This window comes from Dreissena polymorpha, chromosome 4, assembly GCF_020536995.1.
Source record: "Dreissena polymorpha isolate Duluth1 chromosome 4, UMN_Dpol_1.0, whole genome shotgun sequence".
Taxonomy (NCBI): domain Eukaryota; kingdom Metazoa; phylum Mollusca; class Bivalvia; order Myida; family Dreissenidae; genus Dreissena; species Dreissena polymorpha.
The window spans coordinates 39,996,102-40,023,778 of NC_068358.1; the positions used below are offsets into that span (position 1 = coordinate 39,996,102).

General features: G+C 35.9%; 1 protein-coding gene across 5 annotated transcripts in view; it reads right to left on the minus strand.

The window, feature by feature from the left end:
* Positions 1-27,677, minus strand: part of LOC127877715 (A disintegrin and metalloproteinase with thrombospondin motifs 7-like) — a 150,748-nt gene that overhangs the window by 54,317 nt on the left and 68,754 nt on the right. The gene's annotated exons all lie outside the window — the stretch shown is intronic.

Sequence of the window (27,677 nt, forward strand, 5' to 3'; positions counted from 1 at the left end):
ATTTGATGAAACTGAGAACAGGACCGATGAACAATATATATATAATAATAATGATTTTGGAATTCTAAATGGTAAAAAGGCACAACTTTGGTCGGTCAGCGGTCGTTTGGACGGACAGAGGAACAGATGTCGATCGTGGTTCCATTACTTTGGATCGGGGGTAATGAATATAGTAATATGGAGTCTATTAAAGCGCAACACAATAATTTTGTGCCAATAAGCATTTCATTCATATAAAAAGAACTAGTAATGTACACTCAGAAATGTGCCTCCCATGAACAAATGATTTAACTGTATATCACCAATTGATACAAGACGTCGATAGCGCTATTGTTATACACATGTTTGTCAAACAAAACAACATACATGGAAGCAATTATGTAGATACCCCTGGCTACATATACCCGATTGCTTCTTATTTATTTCAAGCCACACAACAATATGTAGATACCCCTGGCTACATATACCCGCTTGCTTCTTATTTATTTCAAGCCACACACCACTATGTAGATACCCCTGGCTACATATACCCGATTGCTTCTTATTTATTTCAAGCCACACAACACTATGTAGATACCCCTGGCTACATATACCCGCTTGCTTCTTATTTATTTCAAGCCACACAACACTATGTAGATACCCCTGGCTACATATACCCGCTTGCTTCTTATTTATTTCAAGCCACACAACACTATGTAGATACCCCTGGCTACATATACCTGCTTGCTTCTTATTTATTTCAAGCCTCACAACACTCACTTGTTATATTGGCCTGTATAGTGCTTCAATAAAAAAAAAAACAATCTTTGAAGAACATCTCTCTGTGTGCGTATTTTATAGTGCCATCTGTGTCCGCTTGTAAAAACCAGTATCAGTTCAACTATGTTGTTGTTTAGCCTTATTTTAATGTATTTAATTTGACGTTTAAAAAGCCAATATGACCGATTAGCATCAGGTAGTAAGGTTTGTAATGCAGACACAGTATTATTGTTCACTGTATGTCCTATATATAATATCGTCATGAATATCTGCATTCGGTTGTCACATAGTGTCTTGCGATCTAGTTTCCACAAAACTGTGAACGGACGGCAAAACAAATTATATCAGGAAATGTTTCTTACTTTTATAATACAGTTCAGAGAATGAAACAATATAATTTGTGTCACAAGATCAACAATGCTGCAACCCGATTTTTCCGAGACCGTAAAATATTTTTTCTGATTAGATTAAGAGATTAAGAAAGTACGAACAAAACGCTCTGTGTTCAAATAATATAACCCTTTCTTCCTGAAAACCACTGTAACCAAGATGTCGGATAACTGAAGTGGCATGTCCGTATGAGAAAGCATTAAATATTAGAGCTATTTTTGTTGAAAGGATACTTTCCATACTCTTGTCGGTATAAACTTCTTTTGAAGTAAATACATATTCATTTCAACAGCGTTCAATTAATTATTATAATCAATGTTTTTATTGAAAACTTGCATGTGTACCGGAAAATATTCTTGCAAGTATCATGGTCGAGTACACCTCATTAAATGCAAAAAACTTCAAGACTTTGCTTTTCATAACTAAATTAGGGAAAATTAACAAACATGGCAAGTAAATTTATTTGAAGCATGGATATGTATACAGGGGGGGGGGGGGGGGGGCATGCGTAAACTGAAGGTTACTGGGTTAAAGAGAGGTGAGTTGGAACTTACTTCCAAGATGACGCCATTTTCGTGTTTTTTCTTGAAGGCGTAGCGGATATTTCACCCAGTAAGCCACGTCATATGTATATTTCCTTTTCATTACACGCCCTTTCGGCTTTACGGTGTTTGTGCTCCCCTCTGTTTTTTGTTTCAATACCGTAGACGTCGGAATAAAAAGTTATTGAAGCAAAACCGTCCAAAAATGTGTTGTTTATTTGTTTTGACCTTCGAGATTTCTAATGTTAGAATATCATTTTCTCTTATCATAAACACAAGTTGAGCATGTTTACAGCAAATAACTAGATACAACTTCTGACCAATTTTGGTGAAGATCGGATGAAAACTACTTGAATTAGAGAGCGGACACCATGCTCAATGTTTAAAACGCACTAAGTGACCCCGTGACCTAGTTTTTGACCTGCCATGACCCATGTTCAAACTTGGCCTAGACATTATCAAGATACAACTTCTGACCCAAGTTTGGAAAAGCTCGGATGAAAACTACTTGTATTAGAGAGCGGTCACCATGCTCAATGTTTATAACGCACTAAGTGACCCCGTGACCTAGTTTTTGATCCGGCATGACCCATATTCGAACTTGACCGTGACATCATCTACCTACATCTGACCAAGTTTGGTGTAGATCGGATGAAAACAACTTGAATTAGAGAGCGGACACTTAATACGGACCGACAGACAGACCGACAGACCGACCGACCGACAGACCGACAGACAAGCTCACCCCTATATACCCCCCTAAACTTCGTTTGTGGTGGTATAATAACATACCACGATTTTTTTTATCTCGACGAGTTTAATGTCTAATAAGTCATTTAATGTCGAATTATAATGGGTTAAGCCTCCATTTTGAAACAGACTTTCTTTAAAGAATATTTGTGGACCTGACTTTCAAACGACAAACACAGCTCATACCTATGTTAGAATGTTTTACACATTTCATATCTGTTGTGCGTAGTATAAGGCATTCGGCGGTATTATTTACACCGTGTGAACATACTTCTATTTGAATATGCCTTAAACTTATACTATGCTTACTGACGGAATACTATGCTGACTATTTTCAGGTAGCAAGACGCCAGTTATAGACGTTGAGGATTCCATGATTAAAAAAGAAAGCGTTACTAAGTGTGTACAGCTCTAGAAAGCGAAAAGTACCAACCCAACACACAGAAAAGATTACGTCTGAGTACCATGCCAGTTAGACATACACAATAATGACATATACGTGAAACATAAGTGTAACGAAGAACAAAAAGGGTAAAGCCGGTTTGATACTATTACACGGCTGATGAGACAAAAATGCTATGTACAATTATTGCGATTCGGAATTCATGAAGCGATTCGGAATACCTTACATGAGCGTAGAAGATGCATATCAGTGAATTGTTTTTTTAATTGCGAACTTAAATATAAACTGTTTATTGAATACAATGACATTTTAGTGATTTTACGCGTTTCACAACAACGATACTGATATATGTATGTAACTTTGATGTGACACAATTTGGACGACCTACTTTTAAACAAGTTATGTAGTTTGTGAATATATCATATTCGCCAAAGTTGAACTTGTAATGATAATTTAGAATTGTGCAAACGCAATACACGATATGATTTTAGTAGAAGTTATAAATAGATTCATGTATTTTATTTCTATTTTATACTTGTACATTATTTAAGACTGTTGTATTTAGAAAATAAAGTATTGGTGAATATTGACAAGTTATTTCGTTTGTTCTTAAATTACCTGTTCAGCTTAAGTTAATATGCCCAATGCATAACGAATTCATTCCGACCCAAATGAATTTTTTATCATGTATATAAGTGTTGTGAACACTTGAAAATTGATGCAGAGACATCGTGAGAAGAAATGATGAAACACGGATAACGGTTTATTTTAATATAAAAGAAACTAGCATCATGGCATATACGGAACGATACAAGTAATTAGACGTAAGTGGCACTAATAGCAACTATATGTCAGACTTGTCTACGTAGACTTTATAAAAACGCTACAAACATCAGCTGTACATGTTTGTGTTTGGGTCATGTGTCTTTATCTACACTTTTAGTCCGGCTCTATTGAAGGATTCTTTCTGGCATATTCTACATTTTAACTATGTGGTCCGTGTATGGGGAATGGTATCTCAGTCTTCCTCTATTTTTAAGTCCGAAGTTAAAAGAATGGCTTAACAAAAGTTCATATCAAAATACGGTCGGCACATTTGTGGACGGTTTTGCGTCGGTAACTTTTTTTATTCCGATGTCCGTGGAATTGGAACAAGTCGACGCAAGTCAGTTTTCAAAATTATGTTATAGCTTTTTATATCGCAAGTTTGAAAAGAACACGACCCATTCAAATTCATAAAGAGTGTATCTTAAAGCACAGGTCGCGATGTGTGTGCACTGTTTATCCTCATATTCATGTTATAGAGATAACTTAGACAAAATAACAACAACTTGTCTCTTTTTTCGCAATTGGTTGCTGCACTGGCAATCATCTTTAGAATTGTGGTTGCCTTGCTAAAGAATAAAAAGGCATAGAATCATGTTCATGTTGTGTTATGTGTATCTAATACTTTATTTATTGTCTTTAAATGATTGAGCAACAATTTTGCCGACATGACAGACTTTAAATGCATCATGTCTTGTTGTGAGCCGGAATAGAATCATTTCCTAGGCCTAATTGATCCACAGTCGCCAATTTGTATTCTATGTTTAATTGGATTGAGTTGTTCAAGCCTTGAAAAGTTGCTCTGCTTTTTCGCCCAACTGTTACCAACTTTTGAAATATATTTCCTGGGCTTAAATCTATTGGCCCCAAGCTAATAGTCAACCACTAAACCTGTAAGTTATTCATGATGTAAATTCTGACAGTGTATGGGACTCATTCCATTTGCAAGTCTGAATACATTAAAGGACCTTTTAACGTTTTGGTAAATTGACAAAATTAAACGATTTAATAATTTTCAGAGTTCTGTTGTTGTCGTTATATTTTTTCATACTACAAGGATTGCTTATATAAAGTATAAAATACATCTCTCATTGTATGGGCACGGATAGCCGAGTGGTCTAAACGATAGACTTTTATATCAGGGGTCAGTGGTTCGAGCCCAGTTAAGGGTAACGTTTTTAGTTTCATTAATTTTATTCTTGTTTTTTAATGGAGCTTTTAAGATCCAATGTTAACATTTATCAATATTAAGCATTTAATGACAAACTGTGAAAAGGTCCCTTTAAGATGTTTACTAAACATGCCACAAGGTTACCATTTAGAACTCATTGGTTGTTTATTTGATTTAAAGGTGATTTGCATGGTCAGCGAGGTTACTTTGAAGTTATTATCACTTTTATCCTTTTTTGCAAATCATTAATAAAAAAGATAATTTAAGCTTCATTTTGGAAAAACAGGGCTTAATGCATATGCATCAATTGTCATCCTAGTACCAGAGACTCTCTTTAAACGAAAAACACCTTGATTAGCTTGTGTGCATTACACAGACTAATCAGTGTGCACAGGCTAATCTGGGACACCACTTATTTGACATGCATTAAGCCCCGTTTTCCCTGAAAGCAGCAAATATGTACATGTACAGATTTCAATGACAAATTGGCCAATGTCGTCCCACAAGCTGTTATTGTTATATTAATTACATACACACACTGCTGTCTGCAGTGTACCAGTGGTAGAGTATAAACAGGGAGATTATCGTTCCTAGCGTAGCTAAGGTGGTTATCGTTCCTAGCGTAGCTAAAAGCAGACTGACTTGAAACGCACACTCATAACCTTAGTCCTTCGCAAGCGAAGAACTAAAAATCATGAAAACAAGGTTCTTGGGATAAATTGTTGAGGTGGCTCATTGTAACAAAATGTAACAATCAACAATTTTATAATCAGATTTCTAGTTCATTCATAAAACGTATAGTTATGGATTCATTATTGCATGTCAGAATTATATAGTACTTTATATTATTATCCAGTCTAGTTTAAATCTTGTTGTAGCATATGTATAACACAAAGAAAAATAATTAATCTGCCGTTTTTGTTTTATACTACATACGTGAAATTCATTTTCAGTGAATCTTCTTATGAAAAACAAGACGGAAAGACTACGTACCTACCTACCTACCTACCTACCTACCTACCTACCTACCTACCTACCTACCTACCTACCTACCTACCTACCTACCTACCTACCTACCTACCTACCTACCATACCTACCTACCCCCCTACCCACCTACACACCTACCTACATACTACCTACCTACCTACCTACTACTACCTCTACCCCTACATACTACCTACCTACCTACCTACCTACCTACCTACTACATACCTACCTACCTACCTACCTACCTACATACTACCTACCTACCTACCTACCTACCTACCCTACCTACTACCTACCTACCTACCTACCTACCTACCTACCTACCTACCTACCTACCTACCTACCTACCTACCTACCTACCTACCTACCTACCTACCTACCTACCTACCTACCTACCTACCTACCTACCTACCTACCTACCTACCTACCTACCTACCTACCTACCTACCTACCTACCTACCTACCTACCTACCTACCTACCTACCTACCTACCTACCTACCTACCTACCTACCTACCTACCTACCTACCTACCTACCTACCTACCTACCTACCTACCTACCTCTACCTACCTACCTACCTACCTACCTACCTACCTACCTACCTACCCTACCTACCTACCTACCCTACCTACCCTACCTACCTACCTACCTACCTACCTACCTACCTACCTACCTACCTACCTACCTACCTACCTACCTACCTACCTACCTACCTACCTACCTACCTACCTACCTACCTACCTACCTACCTACCTACCTACCTACCTACCTACCTACCTACCTACCTACCTACCTACCTACCTACCTACCTACCTACCTACCTACCTACCTACCTACCTACCTACCTACCTACCTACCTACCTACCTACCTACCTACCTACCTACCTACCTACCTACCTACCTACCTACCTACCTACCTACCTACCTACCTACCTACCTACCTACCTACCTAGCCCTAAGAATTGGCCGAGAAGAACACCTATATTCGTATTTTTGCTCATTGCCATTGACTTACCACGAAGCAGTTTGTCAAACGAAACTCTCAATGGATTGTACTTTAGCTTGCAACTGCATACGTTACATTATTATAAACATTATTGACTGTGTATTTTATTACCCCTGTAAGTATGCATTTCATTCCACCAATGTACACACATTAGAGCGCCAACTTCCTTACTGAAACGGTATTGACTTCTTACATTCATAAAAAACTGTGCATGTTCATATAGGTATACCTGTTTGATTTTGGATATGCTCGGCACTAGTACTGACATGTGTGTCTAAACATGGCAGCATGCATAACTAAATAGGATGCATGTATGCACAGCTGGATATAATTTTAAATCAAGCTACACTGTAAGCTGATGGACATGTAACACACTTGAAACATTACGAAACGGAGGTTGTGCAGTGACGTAGCAGCGTCCAACTGCACCAGGATTGCCTTGTCAGTGCCAATACTTGTAGTGTAAAAAGTGTTCATAATATCATATATAATTATATACATTTTTTTTTAAACAGCGATTTTTTCCTTCTATATAAAGTACCGGAAAACGGCACCTTCCCAATGAGGAAAAAAATGCAAATTTCTCAATTGCTGTCAAAATAATTCCCAATTGAAGGATTCTTAAAAAAAATAATTTTTTTAATAACGTGCAACAGTTTTTTTGTTTCCCAATGCAGCTCTATGACTTGAACCTAAGTAAATATACCGGTAATATTGACAACTTAACAGCATTTAGTTAATTTAAATTTTAAAGTATTTGAGAGCAAAAAAATCAAATAAACTAATTTCCTAATTCGAAGACTTCATGACGCGAATTTTCACAATTTCAGGGTTTTTCGCGCACATGTTTTCCAATTGAGCTGGTACATGTACTTTTCCCAATTGGGCAAGAAAAAATCGTTGATATGCCATACGAGTATATCCCCTCAGAACTGTTTTATTACGATTATGCCATAACAATTACGCATAATTATTTTAATATTTACATCATTTTACTTATTACTGCAAAATTAGGCGTGCGTTTACATACTTGAATAACGTTAATCAAATTCTTTATTGTGCTATTGAATTAATGATCCCCACAAAAATCAGTTATGAAGTTTAAACCTAACCTATAATAATTGTGTAAACTATTTCTTTTTTAAAGGCACAAGTACCGTTCAGGGCGAAGGTATTGTTCATTTTGACACGATTAAACATTAAGGTTTTTCCTCTTCAATCCTGAGCAGGTAAGGTGTCATATGAATGGAAGAGAATTTCAAAAAATGCCATACAATTTCAACTTAGCCACACCAGTCTTGCGATCAAAGTCTACGAAAGGTTTCACTGAAAACATAGTAAATGAGAACTAAAACATGAAGTCACCAAACGTCTTCAATTTCTGATATGTGATATAGACAATTTACTTGATTATTGCGTCAACATTGGAAACGCGCAGGGTGATTGCGGTTGTATTTTGACAATATTGTAATTGCTGTGACCAATAGTGACACCTTTTTACAACTTCACTATGGTTTCCACATAGTCATATTTTCGACATCACTATGGTTTCCTCTCTATTACGGCATGCCGTCCATTAAACCGAATGAAAATTAACACTCGGTTTCTGACAAGATAGTTTATATTCAATTCCTTAAACAAATAACTTTGATGAGTGTTTGATTGTTGATGCTAAGTAGTGTAACAACGACGTCCATTTACAGCTTAAATTACAATGTTAATTACGCTTTGTTGATAAACATTACGGAATATAGCAAAACCAAAACTTTCAACCAAATTGCGGTCGTCTTAAGTTCATCGGTTTTCCCAAATTTAGGTTTTAAATTTATAATTTGCTTTTGTGTAGTGTCGCTTTTGCCATATTTAAAAGACCTATTGGTATATCTTCGCCCTATAGTGAATTTGCTCTCAATATAATTGCTAATAATATGACTTTATATTATGCTGATATAGTATTGTATGATTTGCGATTAACGTCATATATAAACGCCCATATCAAATATTTGTTGAGCATATATAATATGTGCAAACCCATTCGAGAAAAACCACATATTGGATATAAAATGGTGCTTCTAACAAGCAATAAGCTTTATAAACGTATTGTTGAAATTCCAAAGTAATGAAAAAAAACCTTAACACTGTAGTAAGTGTTATTCAGAACCAATCGCGGTTTACTATTTTATAATGATGGGCATGTTAAAGCCTACGTTACATTTATACCACCTTTTCTCATAGTTTTTCAAAACAGCGTTGAATTAAATAAACAACAAAACTTTAGTTGTGTATGTCAAATTTCCAAATGTTTATCAATGTCATATTCGTGCGCACGTGTGTATATATCAATTATAAACAAACAAAACTTTTTCAACACTTTTGGCTAAATGTGGTGAAGATCGGATGAAATCTACTTGAATTAGAGAGCAGAGACCATGCTGAATGTGTAAAACGTACTAAGTGACCCAGTGACCTAGTTTTTGACCCAGCATGACCCATATTCGAACTTGACCTAGACATCATCTAGATACAACTTTTGACCAAGTTTGGTGAAGATCGGATGAAAACTACTTCATTAGAGAGCGGACACCATGCTCAATGTTTAAAACGCACTAAGTGACTCCGTGACCTAGTTTTTGACCTGCCATGACCCATTTTCGAACTTGGCCTAGACACCATCTAGATACAACTTCTGACCAAGTTTGGTGAAGCTCGGATGAAAACAACTTGAATTAGAGAGCGGACAACATGCTGAATATTTTTGACCCGGCAAAGCCCAAGTTCGAACTTGGCCTAGACATCATCTAGATACCACTTCTGACCAAGTTTGATGAAGATCGGATGAAAACTACTTGAATAAGAGAGCGGACAAGGACCGACCGACAGACCGACCGACCGACAAGCTCACTCCTATATACCCCCTAAACTTCGTTTAGTGGGGGTATAATAATAATGTAATGTAATATAACTAAAGATTTCCATTAAATAGAAAAAAAACTTTCTTGAGGCATGCTGTTGTCGTTAGTTGAAATAAATCATTTACATTCGATTAGAAACTCGTTTATATCGTTTAAGTGTATAAAACGTTTCCTTGCTTTCAGATTCAAGATTGTATATCACATTTTTAAAAAGATTTTCGAACGGTCATCGCTTTAAAGAATTAAGGAATTTGTTCAGTAATTTTCACAAGAGTTAGGAATAAAATCGCAATTATGTCGAACAATCAAACTTGATTTGACTTCCAAATTGGTCTGATCTATTGATGGATCGTATCTCACTCACTCACTCACACTCTCTCACACTCACTCACTCACACTCATTCACTGACTCACTAACCCACTTACTCACTCACTCACTCATTCACTCACTAAATTACTTACTCACACTAACTCACTTAATCACTCACTCATTTACTCACTCACTCAATTACTGAATTACTCACTCACACTTACTCATACTCATCCTCACTCACTCACTAACCCACTTACTCACTCATTCACTCACTCGCTTAATTACTTTATTACTAACTCACACCTGGTCCAATCGGCCCATATGTCATAATAAACAAAGTTGAAATAAAGTAACGTTTACTAGAGTAATATACGTCGAATTTACATGTTTTACAGTGTGATAAAACCATGCGAAAAAATAAAAATTAACTGTAAGATTAGTGATACAAATAAGTAAGAGAAGACAGTAACATTCTGTTTCTTTCAGTAAAACTAAAGAGACATTTAGCTTATGTACATACAAATTTGAGACCAATCGCAACGTGTGAGTGATAAAACTGAGTAACCGGTAACAGTAGTTACTTCAGTTTTGTGAAACAAATAGTTGCCTTCGTCCGAGTACTCGGCTCAGTGGAGAGCAATGGTATTCCATTTTCTATGGAGCAAAAGTCCCCTAGTTAACAAGGTATGTTCTTAAGGGTTCACAAATATATCTACCGTTTTCAATCCGGGGTGGTAAAACCCCAGTTCGAAAGTTAGAGAGCAAAGATAGTCCAGTCTCTTGATTTTGAACTTGAATGTTTTGTAAGTTGGACGCATTTTGTCCAAGTCTGATTTCCATAACAGTTCGTCATAGTAAAGCTATACCGAAAGCGCAATACTTGTAAACACCAATGCTTGTTATTGTAAGAGTTTATTGCAATTTTATTGTTTACTAGTTTATAAGCACAATGATTGAAACATGCCGATAAAATGACACGTTACATGCGTACCGTTAGAAGTTTTGCAGCACCCTTCGGATTTTATTGGATTGCTGTTTCCATTATCATCGGAAATTGTGAGCACTAGTGCAACGTGCATTTAGTTTATGCGGGAAAAAGTCTTATTGTTACAAGAACGTGTTCGAATGAATGTTAAATCGAAGATTACTGATGTACACTCCAGGAAACCCGATACCTTGCGGGTCGTGTAATACCAAAGGGGACAGTGCTGTGCATTTTGGCATGAACTTACATAGGGTAAGTAAATTGGAAAAATTAAATTTTTCAAAGTCCGATTTGAAACAACTGTGTATTAACATTGATAACAAAGATATTGGCCTACATGTAGAAAAAAAATCCTGACAAAAACCCTAATTTTCAGCCATGTTAATGCAATTTCTTTGCTTTGTAGAGGCCTATAGTAAGTGTATGTGGGCACATATGCATAAAAATGTACTTTTAATGCTTTTTAATACATTCAATGATATTATTTGCCTTTCGTCCAACATCATTTCAGAAACGTGAATCCTTTGTCTTGTATATAATGTGGTTATTCAATGTCCACTTTAGATATGTAAAAAAGCTATCACAATGCTAGTGTTGCCCCCTCCCCCCCCCCCCCCTCCACACACACACATTATTATACCGCCACAAAGTCTGTTTGGGGGGGGGGGGCTATATAGCTATATAGGAATCAGTTTGTCCCGACCGTCCCTGTCCCAGTATGTTACGTCCGTCCCGATTTTTTCTACATGCAGGCCAATGCCTTTGTTATCAATGTTAATACACAGTTGTTTCAAATTGGACTTTGAAAAATTTAATTTTTCCAATTTACTTACCCTATGTAAGTTCATGCCAAAATGCACAGCACTGTCCCCTATGGTATTACAGGACCCGCAAGGTATCGGGTTTCCTGGGGTGGAGTGGTTGGTATTCATCCGAACTTTAAATATACCGTTACTGGATGATCATATAGTTATTTGATGTCTCTGATTGTTAATTTCGCATTCCATTCAGAAAACAATAAAAGAAAAAGAAAAGAAATGGAAGCTTTATTTAGTGTTATATTGGCATGTATGAACCTTAATCTGATATAAAGTGACTGAAATAAAGTTTTTTTATTAGAAATGCTGAACTTTTGCAATTTCTTCCATTATTGAAATCAAGAATAAATCCCATATGGCCATCGCACCAATTTACATATCATTCTCTAGATATCGTGAGGAAACGAAATGGTAAGTATTATATTTAATAGCCAATGTGACCTAAAATAGACAGGCGTCTCCCTTTCATTCCAAGCTACCATCACACCAATTTGCATGACGATGGGCAAATGTCTTTCTCTAGCAATCGCGCACAATATAAACGGCCCTATATTTATAATTATAACATAAAACTGTGATATTAGTTTTCTTTATACAATTTCAAAAAGTTACATTGTGCTGTACCAAGCGAAAATATCTGTTAAGAATAGTAACGCATTATTTAATAAAGTCTTACACATACCATTGTAAGCTAGCAAATGAATGTAATGATATACTTACAATACAAAGTCGTCGCTCTAACATCTTAAGACCAGATAGGTTAAATAACGCACGGGCAAATAACGGTTATCTGACGGCGTAATTGGTCAATTATGTAATTTGTTTTTGACGATAGTGGTATCGCTGATTCACAAATAAACTACAAATACCAAGTTCATGATAGAAATTATATTAAACCAAATCGAAAACAACACTTGTTTCCCATTACGACAGATTCCTTTTCGATTTCCCAAACTGATAAGTTCAATGATTGAATGGTTAAAGTAAAAACACAAACGCCTGGTTATCAATAACTAAGCTACAACGCTCATGTTCTAATAAAGAGAAGTTTGATTCATTGCAAAATCGGCTGTGTTATATGCGTCGATCAAATAATCCGGAATATATAACACGAATTGTAATAATTTATAATTGGTCTTGCTTGTTTTATTCTGATACCATTGATTTGGATTATAAGTATTGAATGAGAGTAATGAACCTACATGATTAACATCGCAAATAAATACATATAGGATCTGGCACGAGTTGTCATATCATACCATATTTTATTAAACGAGTTCAGGAATTTTGTTAGTAAGCGAGCATTTGGTTTAATAAAATATGGTATGATATGACAACGAGTGTCAGATCTTTTTATCACATGCTTTTAAATGAGCAAATTAAATAAATATTTACGCAGACATAATGATAAATCCCGAATGTTTGTACGTTTCGTGTCGTCATTTGACGTTGCAACGTCATTTAAGCAAAGTAACAAAATGCGATTGGTCAATAAATGAAAACTAAACCAATGAAAACGCTTTAAAATGTTGTATTACACATGTGTAATATAAAAAATATGTAATGGTTGTATTACATGGGAAACAGGGTATAGCATGTGATAAAAATATGTAGTAGTGTGCCAATTAATCACAAGAAAACAAGTGTGTGGTATATATTATCACTTAATATAAGGAAAAAAGATCGTTCAAAGATCGTTTACCCTTTTGTTCTTAATTGATTTTAAGTTGTTTTTATAAATGTTACACGTAATATGTTATAGATGGTGAATATGATTTTATGATTGGTGCTTATGATTGGTGTATTGGTGCTTTTTATATTTATATTAATTAAATATAAAAATTGTGCAATAATACTAAATGCGTTTCGATTCGTTACATTAAAAAAACAACATTTTTGTCATTTACTAACACATTCTACGAAAATTAACACGTTTGTATAATGTCAACTAATTTGGGCTCACCTCTATTGATAATCATCATGAGACGATAAATAAACTACACAGCTATAAGGCATTACACAGAGAAAAAAGTATTTGCTTTTTTTAAACCGTACGTTTTAAAGGGATTGTATATGGCGAACTATCTTCCTGGCATACATCCATGTTCTCAATATATCATTTGTGCGCAAAACTCCAATTGTCAATGAATTCATTAATCATTAATGCGATTTACATAATGATTGATCCGTATACAATATAACAAATACTTGTATAACCAAACTGTCAACCGCAAATGTACTAAATAGACCAGCGATATGGCGTTTATTTACTTGAACAATGGAAACTCCATTTGCGTGTTTTTATCGAAGAATACCACCATGTTTTAACACAAAACAATCAAATATCGAGTATAATTGAGTATAATTAGACGAAAATTGATTTTTTTAGACCAGTATCATAAAATTAGAAATTATCAAAGGCTCGCGCTTCAAACAATAACTAATTTTGATTTGCAAGTATTATCATGCCTACTGTCGTGGAACCGGAGGTGTGAGGTAATAATTCCGATCAGTCGGTCGGTCGATCCGTACACCACTCTCTTAACGACGATATCTAGAGAATGATTAAACAAACGATCATGAAAATTACTATGATGGTTCCTAGTGAGGTTCTTTTTGAGGTCAAAGGCCAAGGTCACTTTGACTCATAACCTGATAATGAGAAAATTCCACTCCAGCATAATATCTACACAATTTTAAGACAAACGCTCATGCAAATTAGTAACAATTGAGAGAAGTTCATTAAAGAGACTTTCCTGCAAAATAAAATAGCAATACAACAGTTAATGTTCATATATAGCTTTGCCTAACACTACAGTTCACAAATATGGTTCGACTCTGAACAAGGGCTGTTTGTAAAACATGCATGCCCCCCATATGGGCTGTCAGTTGTAGTGGCAGCCATTGTGTTAATACGTTTTTTGTTACTGTGACCTTGATCTTTGACCTAGTGACCTGAAAATCAATAGGGGTCATCTGCCAGTCATGATCAATGTACCTATGAAGTTTCATGATCCTAGGCCTAATTATTCTTGAGAAATCATCAGGAAACCATTTTACTGTTTCGAGTCATTGTGACCTTGACCTTTGACCTGAAAATCAATAGGGGTCATCTGCCAGTCATGATCAATGTACATATGAAGTTTCATGATCCTTGGCCTAATTATTCTTGAGTTATCATCATGAAACCATTTTACTGTTTCGAGTCACTGTGACCTTGACCTTTGACCTAGTGACCTGAAAAATGATAGGGGTCATCTGCCAGTCATGATCAATGTACCTATGAAGTTTCATGATCTTAGGCGTAAGCATTCTTGAGTTATCATCCGGAAACCATTTTACTGTTTCGAGTCACCGTGACCTTGACCTTTGATCTAGTGACCTGAAAATCAATAGGGGTCATTTGCCAGTCATGATCAATGTTCCTATGAAGTTTCATGATCCTAGGCCTAAGCATTCTTGAGATATCATCCGGAAACCATTTTACTGTTTCGAGTCACTGTGACCTTGACCTTTGATCTAGTGACCTGAAAATCAATAGGGGTCATCTGCCAATCATGATCAATGTACCTAAGAAGTTTTATTATCCTAGCCTTAAGCATTCTTGAGTTATCATCCGGAAACCATTTTACTGTTTCGAGTCACTGTGACCTTGACCTTTGACATAGTGACATGAAAATAAATAGGGGTCATTTGCCAGTCATGATCAATGAACCTATGAAGTTTCATGATCCTAGGCGTAAGCATTCTTGAGTTATCATCCGGAAACCATTTTACTATTTCGAGTCACTGTGACCTTGGCCTTTGACCTAGTGACCTGAAAATCAATAGGGGTCATCTGCCAGTCATGATCAATGTACCTATGAAGTTTCATGATCCTAGGCATAAGCATTATTGAGTTATCATCCGGAAACCATTTTACTATTTCGAGTCACTGTGACCTTGACCTTTGACCTAGTGACCTGAAAATCAATAGGGGCCATCTACCAGTCACGATCAATGTACCTATGAAGTTTCATGATCCTAAGCCTAAGCGTTCTTGAGTCATCCGGAAAACACCTGGTGGACGGACCGACCGACCGACCGACGGACCAATCGACATGTGCAAAACAATGTACCCCCTCTCCTTCGAAGGGGGGTATACACGTATAGTAACAACACATGTTGATTCTTAATTTAGTTCGACAGAACTAGTCTATAGCTACATTTATGCTGCATCCACGACGATCGGATGATTATCTAGAGTTCATGCACTTTTGAAAAAGCGAGTGGGAAAACACAGAAAGCTTACTTAACGATATAAAATTACGGCATATGCGTCGTTTTTTTTAGCATCATCTAATAAATTACCCCCCCCCCCCCCACATTATACCCCCTCTCACCCCCCCCCCCCCTACTCCCCCCCCTACCCCCCAAAAAAAAAAATATTTTTTTTTTCCTTTTTCTATTTTTGAAAGATCTTCTAATAAATGACCACACCCCACAGTATACCCCCTCTCAACCCCCGCCCCGATTAATTAATCGATCGCTGATTGGTAGATCAATTCTAAGATAAGGATTTGATTGACAGGCGGCGTCATGTCAATTGTATTATAAATATCCTGATATAAATTGGATTGCACCTTCCATTTTGAATATCTTTGGAAATTCTTGTTATTTCTTAAATTCTGCATAACAATTTTAAATATCTGATAAATTGTTATAAAATCAATGTGAAACATATACATATGTATAAGAGGCATATTATAAGGTATCTAATTTTATTATGTATATTTGTCCCTAAAATCACACATTTAAATGTTGCATCTTAATCATGGTGTAGGTTTGCTTTGAGCAACACTAAATTGGGGATATTTGGATGATTAAACAGCTGACACACCATAGTTAGGTAGCTGATAGGCATGTTGAATGTTAGTATGTTATATTTATAAAAGGTAACCTTTACCAGAAACTGTTTGTCTCAGAAACACCAATGCTCAAAACTGTAGCTCCCATTGAGTACTTACGTTTTCTATCGGATATTACTACGTTGATGATGTCTTTGTTCACTTAAGTTGTGTATGTATTAGAAGTTAATAAATAAATAAATAATATAAGTTAAGAAATAAAGTTGTCGTAGAGCATTTGACAGTATACCATTTAAAACATATATAACATGGGTTTTCTTCAAGAAATAAAAGAGACTTTTAGAGTTCGTCACAACATACAACTAGTATGATGTTTAAACGATTTATCGCTGATTTAATATACCAAGAGAAATTATCTGCTAAGAACCGCTTCGAGTTAATAAACAAATCGATTCACACATTAGTATGTTTTTACTTATACATGTATTGCTGTGGTAATAGATGACACTCGCCACTTTAACAACTTAAACAACATCAATGAACGTTATTGAGGTCAGATTGGTTAAATAACGCACACGAGGTAATCATTGTTATCGGACCGCGTAGTTGGTCACTTGTATAATGGTGTCTTCGATTTGGGAAGACTCACAAACTAATGTCAGACAGTCTATTGCACCAAACTGAAACAAACACTCGGTTTATATAAAAATGTATTTCTTGTTCAAAAACCGAAACTGATAACTGGGCTGATAATTGGTAGTTAATACGTTCTGTAGACTATCAACTAGTATATTACTGTGCGTTTTGAAACGGAAATTTTACTTTTAATTTGACATTTTTTTGTAATTGAAACAGGAGTTTATTAAGGAATAATAAAACAATATATCTAATGCTTGCTTTATTGTGAGACTGTCTATTTTCAACATCCGAATTAATTGTTCCCTATAATAGAATTAATTTATGATTTATTGCATGAATATACACGCATATGCAGTTTATGTGCCAAACCATTCCAAGAAAATATTTCTTTGCTATATATAATCACTACTTAAAATGATTTATAATCTTTTTCATACAGTTAAACCTTAAGACACACAATTATGAAGATGAAGATATGCTTTAAATGTTGCAAAGCGTACGGTTTAGTTGGTTGATATGATTAAATGAATGGCGTATTGTAGCTTTCACGTTTACAAAAATAATTGTGTGTTTTAAATTGCATTTGCAATAACACTGCCGGCTTATTTATTCACTAAATACAAACGGTTATTTTTATTACAAACATATGCCTGCGCAGTAAAATATAGATGTCTACTCTTCTGGATTTAGCAACGAAATACACTAAATTAACTTAATACTATGGCATTGTATGGAAAAGTAACGTGATTGTTTTCGCTTGCAATTTGTTATAAATGTAAATAATGCTTGATTGATACATCAGTTAGTGAATATGATAAAAAAAAACGCAATTGCAAACTTTAGGCAGGTGCAAAACTTGACTACTAATAAAAATAATCTCAAAATTTCGCTGGGTCACATTGATCGCTTACAAAGACAAAACGGTTCACGTTTATTCATTGCATCAATTGCAAGTTTACGGGCACATATCGTTAAACAAATGACGTGACATACAAAAAACAAACTATTCACGGCCGTTAATCACGCGCGCCACCTCTTTTTTGCGATGCATTAATAAATGAGCCAATGCAACTTCCGAGGTGGCGCTCAGGCCCGGATGTTTTGAAATTTCATGGACAATTTTACAGGGTGATTAGATTTTACATGTTTTTTTCAACATAATTCGCATTATTTTTAAAATCGGACAATGTAGTGCGATTCAGCGAAGATTGATTCGTCCAAAAATGTACAGACACGTACATTCTCAACCCATTTAAAAACGTGAGAACCTTTATAAGTTGTGGCATTGTGGAGTTTTAAAAAGCATTTCGATGAGTTTTTCCTGTGTGACGAGAAAATGTCCACCCAATTAAATCGCTAACGGCATTAGATGCTGCATGCACAAAAATATTGGTTTCTTGCCGACGTAGTAGATAATTTTGTTTTTTTCCGAAAGAGATGGAGCCAATGCTTAGGAGGTGGCGCTAATGGTAGGAGGTGGCGCCAATGCAGGATGTATCAATTAACAGTGGTATCACAATGACATTGTTACATGACGTAGATTTGATACATACATTGTAATGTTATTTGTTATAGTACATTTATTTTTCAACGTACATACAAAGGCCCAATCTATACATTAACACAATTTATAATAAATAAGATGTAGTTTTTTGAATATATAAGTGATCAACTCAATTAAGAAGTCACCAACACGAATGAAACATATTGTACGATGTATACCAAAAATTTGTAATACTCAATAAAACCAATAACTTAATGTTCAACATTATCAAAAAAATTCATCGACATCAATATTTGTATTCAGTATGATAATTCACAAAATAAGTATAAGATAACACTTCTTCTTGAAACTATGATTTATAACCGTTAATCCAAATGCTTAATTTACTAAAAGGCAAAGGTCAATGAATCTTAATTAGGCTCATTTATGTTGTTTTTCCAACTATCAACTTTAAAAAAAAAGAAGATATCTCGGTCTTTTTCCGTTAACATTTTTGTATAATACATGTAAAATGTTGTTATCTTACAAAGACGAACGTTTAAATACATGAATACATTATTAGAAAACTACTTTTTCTAATTAAAAACGCACGCGACGCAAATGTGCTGAAGTAGTCAACTTACAAAATAATTTAAGTCATGTAAACATAATAGAAACCAAAACACCATATATTTCACTTTAAAATAGCTATAAATGTGCATTCGCGCCACCTCCTAATCTGAGCGCCACCTTCTTGGCATTGGCTCCATCTCTTTTTGAAAAATGCAAATGTATCTATTAAATCGGCTAAAAGCCGATGTTTTTGTGCACGCATTAACTTGTACAGTTTCAAAGCAATCGTTTTATGTAATGAGCGATTAAATTGGCAGGGAATTTGCTCGTCACACAGGCAAAAGACATCGATTTGCTTTTACGAATTCTACCATGCCACAACTTATAAAGGTCCTCACGTTTCCATATGGGCTGTGATTGAATGTTTCTGTACATTTTTAGATGAATTTATAATCGCTGAATCGCACTACATTGGCCGATTTGTTAAAATATTGGGAAATGTTTTGAAAAACATCTTAAACCTAATCACCATGTAAAATTATCCGTTAAATTTCAAAACATCCGGGCCTGAGCGCCAACTCGGAAGTTGCATTGGCTCATTTATTAATGCATCTCGAAAAAGAGTGGCGCGCGTGATTAACGGCCGTGCTATTGCATAGTCAATCTTACATAATGCACCGGTAAATAACCCTTATAAAAAGTTTCATTAAAATACACAGACTATTGTTTGGGAAACAAATTACGCATGGACAATATACACTACGTAGCCAAGATGTGCATTACATTTCTGAATAGTAAAGGCAACTGTCTTATTTCACAAAGTTTCCTTGTGATCCACAGGCAACCTTTCATAACACAATGTGCAATTTTTTATTCAGTTGAAGGGCTCATAACGATGCGAAGAATATCGCGACATACACGAAACAAATGTATTGCACTTCTACAAAGTATAAACAAGAAATATCTTTTTTTAAAGATATTTGGCGTATATACAGACTTTGAAATTAAGGTATAAAACTAATGTTTCTATGTGATTAAATAAAAAATGTTTAAGTATTGTTTTGTTATTTTTTCACTTTATAGTCGCATAACTACTGCATGAAATGTTTGTTATGAAGTGCTCGTATATTTAACCACATAATAGATACAAATTGTACTACGTGAGATCATATCATATGTGTTCTCACTTGGCTTATTATGAATTTGTTTCTTCCTCATCGTATCACATGGTTGATATTTGATTAAGACGGACTTTTCTTTCCACTTATTCAAATAACGCTTCAAATAATCTGCGTCATGCGAAAATTGGTCCTTATGCATATGCGGCAAGCGTAACTCAAGCACAGCCTTCTCATTTGCACAGTCTGGTCAGGGGCTACGCTTTCCGCTATAAAAAAAAGCATGCAACGTTGTGTGGCATTCCCTAAGTATCCTCCTCAGTATGCATATCCTGACATGACTGTGCAGGCTGGGCTGCAGCGAAGCAGGCAACATTTTTGCGTAAGACCCATTTTCGCATAATGTGAGTTTTTAAAAATCACATTGCGCCTTATAAATGGAGCATTAAACCACAATACTCTCCGATCGAATATTGAAGTCAAACTGTTATTTGTTGCAAACTGGAAATGTCGGAAGCCTATTTTGGCATGCAGGAAAGATTTATAGACAGACTGACCGCGTAGGTCACACGTGTGTGGCTAGATAATTAAACGATTCCCTTTCTATCACGGACACAATACCATACAATTGGTAGTTTTGTGTCACAATACAAGACGAATGGCATTTACCAATAAGTTTGCACTCTTTTCTTTCTTGTAAGTTCTTGTTATTATGCCCCCCTTCGAAGAAGAGGGGGTATATTGTTTTGCACATGTCGGTCGGTCGGTCGGTCGGTCCGTCCGTCCGTCGGTCCGTCCGTCCGTCGTTTCGTCTAACGAATGGTTTACGGATGATAACTCAAGAACGCTTACGCCTAGGATCGTGAAACTAAATAGGTACATTGATCATGACTCGCAGATGACCTCTATTGATTTTCAGGTCACTAGGTCAAAGGTCAAGGTTACGGTGACTCGAACCAGTAAAATGGTTTCCGGATGATAACTCAAGAACGCTTACGCCTAGGATCATGAAACTACATAGGTACATTGATCATGATTTGCAGATGACCCCTATTGATTTTCAGATCACTAGGTCAAAGGTCAAGGTCACGGTGACTCGGCACAGAAAAATGGTTTCTGGATGATAACTCAAGAATGCTTACGCCTAGGATCATGAAACTTCATAGGTACATTGATCATGACTCGCAGATGACCCGTATTAATTTTAAGGTCACTAGGTCAAAGGTCAAGGTCACGGTGACTCGAACCAGTAAAATGGTTTCCGGATGATAACTCAAGAACGCTTACGCCTAGGATCATGAAACTTCATAGGTACATTGATAATGACTCGCAGATGACCCCCATTGATTTTCAGGTCACTACGTAAAAGGTCAAGGTCACGGTGACTCGAACTAGTAAAATGGTTTCCGGATGATAACTCAAGAACGCTTACGCAAACGATCATGAAACTTCATAGGTACATTGATCATGACTCGCAGATGACCCCTATTGATTATCAGGTCACTAGGTCAAAGGTCAAGGTCACAGTGACAAAAAACGTATTCACACAATGGCTGCCACTTCAACTGACAGCCCATATGGAGGGCATGCATGTTTTACAAACAGCCCTTGTTTTATTTAGATCTCAACATTTAGTTCCCATCCAGCTGTATGAGTTGAACCTTAGTAAATATATTATTGAAAACACTTTTGAAGCATTCGTATTCAAACAACAACAACACTAATTTCCCAATTTTAGTAAAAACGCCACAATGATTTCCCAATCCAAAGGAACCCAGCCCCATTCTGAAAATGGTAAAAAAAACACTGCATGATTTCTTAACTGTCAACAGTATTAACTTTGCATAAGCGATGCAAGAATATGAAAAATCTTTATTACAATCTATTGCGATACAGTAGACTCATATTGCAATATGAATCAAATTCAATTAATGCAGTAGTAAAATAAAAATGAAACAGTAAAAGTTTACATCTTGATCATATTTAAGTTGTTTGCCAACTTAAATGCACACAATTAGTTATTTATTTATTATGCCCCCCTTCGAAGAAGAGGGGGTATATTGTTTTGCTCATGTCGATTGGTCCGTCGGTATGTACGTCGGTCCGTCCACCAGATGGTTTCCGGATGATAACTCAAGAACGCTTACGCCTAGGATCATGAAACTTCATAGGTACATTGATCATGACTGGTAGATGACCCCTATTGATTTTCAGGTCACTAGGTCAAAGGTCAAGGTCACAGTGACTCGAAATAGTAAAATGGTTTCCGGATGATAACTCAAGAATGCTTATGCCTAGGATCATGAAACTTCATAGGTACATTGATCATGCCTGGCAGATGACCCCTATTGATTTTCAGGTCACTAGGTCAAAGGTCAAGGTCACAGTGACTCGAAACAGTAAAATGGCTTCCGGATGATAACTCAAGAATGCTTTCACCTAGGGTCATGAAACTTCATAGGAACATTGATCATGACTGGCAGATGACCCTATTGATTTTCAGGTCACTAGGTCAAAGGTCAAGGTCAAAGTGATTCGAAACAATAAAATAGTTTCCGGATGATAACTCAAGAATGCTTACGCCTAGGATCATGAAACTTAATAGGTACATTGATCATGACTGGCAGATGATCCGTATCAATTTTCAGATCACTAGGTCAAAGGTCAAGGTCACAGTGACTCGAAACAGTAAAATGGTTTCCGGATGATAACTCAAGAATAATTAGGCCTATGATCATGAAACTTCATAGGTATATTGATAATGACTTGCAGATGGCCCCTATTGATTTTCAAGTCACTAGGTCAAAGGTCAAGGTCACAGTGACAAAAAACGTATTCACACAATGGATTCCACTACAACTGACAGCCCATATGGGGGCATGTATGTTTTACAAACAGCCCTCGTTTTATTTGTCTTCTCCTGACCCAGCTCTGACCCTGTACGTCTTGGGGACGGGATTTACCGGTAATGCGTAATTGTAACTGGGCCAACATGTGTGTCAATGTTTCGTATGAACATACAGAAAGTAATCTGTAATGTGCAGTGTTACATTCTATAATACAAAGAAGAATAGATGTTACCAATATTCCGGGGGATTATGCTCAAATCAGCCAATGAAGTATTTCGAATGTATTTATTCGTGTCTGCTGGCGTTATGTAAAGGTCAGATAAGGCGAAAAGCTGGGTTTAACAGGTACGTCAAAAAACTATATACAACGTATATTTATCAGCAGAAACTTAAGAGATTATTTCGCGACATTTAACACATACGCGCATGACAGACCACCCGACCAACCGACCGACCGAAGCGATTTGTTTCGTACATTTTACAATTCAAATACAGTACGTAAAATAATAATCTGCTTTCCCTTACATCCCTCCTTTGCCTATATAACAAACAAACACAATGATGTTTTTTGTACTAGCCGCTGGGACTCACATATCGGCTGTATTAAACTTAACATTCTAACAACCATCATAAAATATCATCATATGTTAATTTAGTTCACCTAGCAACTATACAAACCATGCGAGTTCCCAAGGCTGAATGACAAAAACTGACCACTTTTTACCCAGGAATGAAAATGCTCATATATTCATTAATAACGGTTCAATCTACCTTCATAAACCATTATTTATTTATTTCATATGAATACTTTTTGATTGTACGCACAATACTTGCCGTTAAATAAATTAATATAATTCTCATTTTGCAATCAGAATGACTGTTCCAGGCAACAGAATTACTGACTTGCACAGGGGTGTTTGTAAACAAACTGAGCATTTAACGACCAGTGCCAGTATCCGTACAATACTGATGGAATTCAGTGTTTTATCCTCAGATTGTGTTTTATCACAATGATATTCTTCTTAGGAGATGTTATGGGTTTTAACAGTATTAAATATGATTAGTGAACAAGTGAATTTCATGCCACAAACTCCTGTTACATTTGAGCTTTTTACAAACATTGACCGACATTCCGACCAACGGCATGGGTAAGGCAGGATTACCCTCTTATTCTAAGGGAATACTAATATGAGACAATCTATAATAATACTATTTTTAATGAAAGGTACTGACAATTACAGCGAATCAATAAGCCATAGATGTACATAAGTTGTGATCGATTGGATCCTGACAATTACAGCGAATCAATAAGCCACAGATGTACATAAGTTGTGATCGATTGGATCCTGACAATTACAGCGAATCAATAAGCCATAGATGTACATAAGTTGTGATCGATTGGATCCTGACAATTACAGCGAATCAATAAGCCATAGATGTACATAAGTTGTGATCGATTGGATCCTGACAATTACAGCGAATCAATAAGCCATAGATGTACATAAGTTGTGATCGATTGGATCCTGACAATTACAGCGAATCAATAAGCCACAGATGTACATAAGTTGTGATCGATTGGATCCTGACAATTACAGCGAATCAATAAGCCACAGATGTACATAAGTTGTGATCGATTGGATCCTGACAATTACAGCGAATCAATAAGCCATAGATGTACATAAGTTGTGATCGATTGGATCCTGACAATTACAGCGAATCAATAAGCCACAGATGTACATAAGTTGTGATCGATTGGATCCTGACAATTACAGCGAATCAATAAGCCACAGATGTACATAAGTTGTGATCGATTGGATCCAAGTATGCATCTTAGACATAATCCTTCAGAGAGAGTAATTACACGATAATTGACAATATTGTAATGATAAACGTAACGCGTTTGCAATCAGACATAATCCTTCAGAGAGAGTAATTACACGATAATTGACAATATTGTAATGATAAACGTAACGCGTTTGCAATCAGACATAATCCTTCAGAGAGAGTAATTACACGATAATTGACAATATTGTAATGATAAACGTAACGCGTTTGCAATCTAATGGTTACTTTGCCTGTGCAATGATTGACAATGTCAGCCAGTTAGTTATATGACGTTAAATAAAACTAGAGCTTTTTCACAGACGTGACATATACCACTACATGCTGCATTGACACAAAATATTTTGCATGCCGTCTCCACAAAACAAGAGAAGCTAATTTATGGCGATTTTTAAGAATTATTATGCCATTATTATTTATGCCCATTTTGACTTCTGAAATCTTGAATACTTTCGCTTGACACGCCGTCCAATGACTGTGAACAAAATTAATGTACAGAGTCATTTTAAAATCTCACAATGAATGACATAGTTATGGCCCGGACAAGATCATTTATGGCCATTTTTTACATTTGAACTCAAAGTATGACATTGACCTTGGAGATATCGACGTGATTCTTTCGCATGACACACCGTCCAATGATTGTGAACAAATGTACCGAGTTATTTTAAAATCTTACAATGAAAGACATAGTTATGGCCCGGACAAAATCATTTATGGAAATGTTTGACCTTTGAACTCAAAGTGTGACTTTGACGTTGCAGATATCGACGAAATTCTTTAACATTACACACCGTCCAATGATGGCGAACAAATGTGCCAAATGATTTATAAATCTCACAATGAACGACATAGTTATGGCCGGGACAAGCTCGTTTATGGCCATTTTGAACTCAAAGTGTGACCTTGACATTGGAGATATCGACGCAATTCTTTCGCATGACACACCGTCCAATAATGGTGAACAAATGTGCCAAATGATTTTAAAGTCTCACAATAAATGACAAAGTAATGGCCCGGGCAAGCTCATTTATGGGCATTTTGACCTTAGAACTCCAAGTGTGACCTTGGATATATCGACGTATTTTTTTTGCATGACACACCATGATGGTGAACAAATGTACCAAGTCATTATAAAATCTAACGATAAATCACATAGTTATGGTCCGGACAAACTTTCGGTTTTAAACGCACTAAGTGACCTCACGACCTAGTTTTTGACCCGGCAACACTCATATTCAAACTTGACCTAGACATCATCCACGGTGCCTAACCAATACGGATAATATCGGAAACATTTGAACGTTTCCGGATAATACCCGAAGCGGCACCGGATTATATCAGAAATATATTGACTGTTTTGAGGTAAGTGTGTTCTTTTATTTCAATATTCTCTTTTTTACGTTAACATTTTTCACCAAGCCAATATTCCACGGAACAACAAAGACATTCATTCAGTAAATTGTATACTAGTTCTCAGTAACAAAAACGTCATTATGCAGTGGATCCTATATTGTCCAACAGTTTATGCACAACCTGTGGAAACGGAAGTAAAATGCAGATATTGGTCCATATTAACAATGAAATTCAAATTTCTGAGCTAGTTTCCTGACGAAAACGGCAGCCTAGTTATTGTTAAATCATTGCCATGATGAGTGACGGATTAGTTTGTAGAAAAAACATGTATTTTATGTGTCGATTGCTGGCACCGGATAATGCATGAAGTTGGCACCGGATAATAGCCGAGACTAATGAATTTAAGTACATGTATAGCAAGTTTAACGAATGTATTGGATTCTGCTGATATGGAAATCATTTAAAGAATTTCTTGATTTTATATTGTTAAATGAAATGGGTATTTTACTTCTCGTCCCTCAGCCTTGACCCTACACTGAAAAAGGTTATTAAAACTAGGCATTTTAGGATACACATGGTATTGGAACGCGTGATATTGTTGAACGACCGATTCAGCAATAATATTTATAAGATATAAGAACCCGTTGAAAAAGAAAGTTTTAAGACCAGTTATGCAGTGTTAATTGTAACACATGATTGTTGTATAATTAGTCTTTTTTAACCATTTGTGTTTACTTTTGTGATATTATAATTAGAATTGATTATTATATTTAATATTAGGGGAAATAAGTTGTGTGTAACTTGCGGTTTAGATTTAGAGATACTCCCCCAATCGTGATACTTCCCTTGTTTACAATATATAGTTAGGTATTTTTCGTTTTTTATTAATTCATTATCACAATTTAGAGCTAGTATCTCTTTCATTTGCACATGATGTTTGTTTAACATACACCAGTTTTCATTTCATAATTCACTCATTACTGTATTATTTTTGTTTCAGACTTCAGTGCCCTAACATCTGACTTTGAAGTTCGAGAAAGAATATGGCAAGTATAGTCTCAGTTGACAAGTTAATTCAATGGACTTAGGGCTACTGTGCGATATTTCT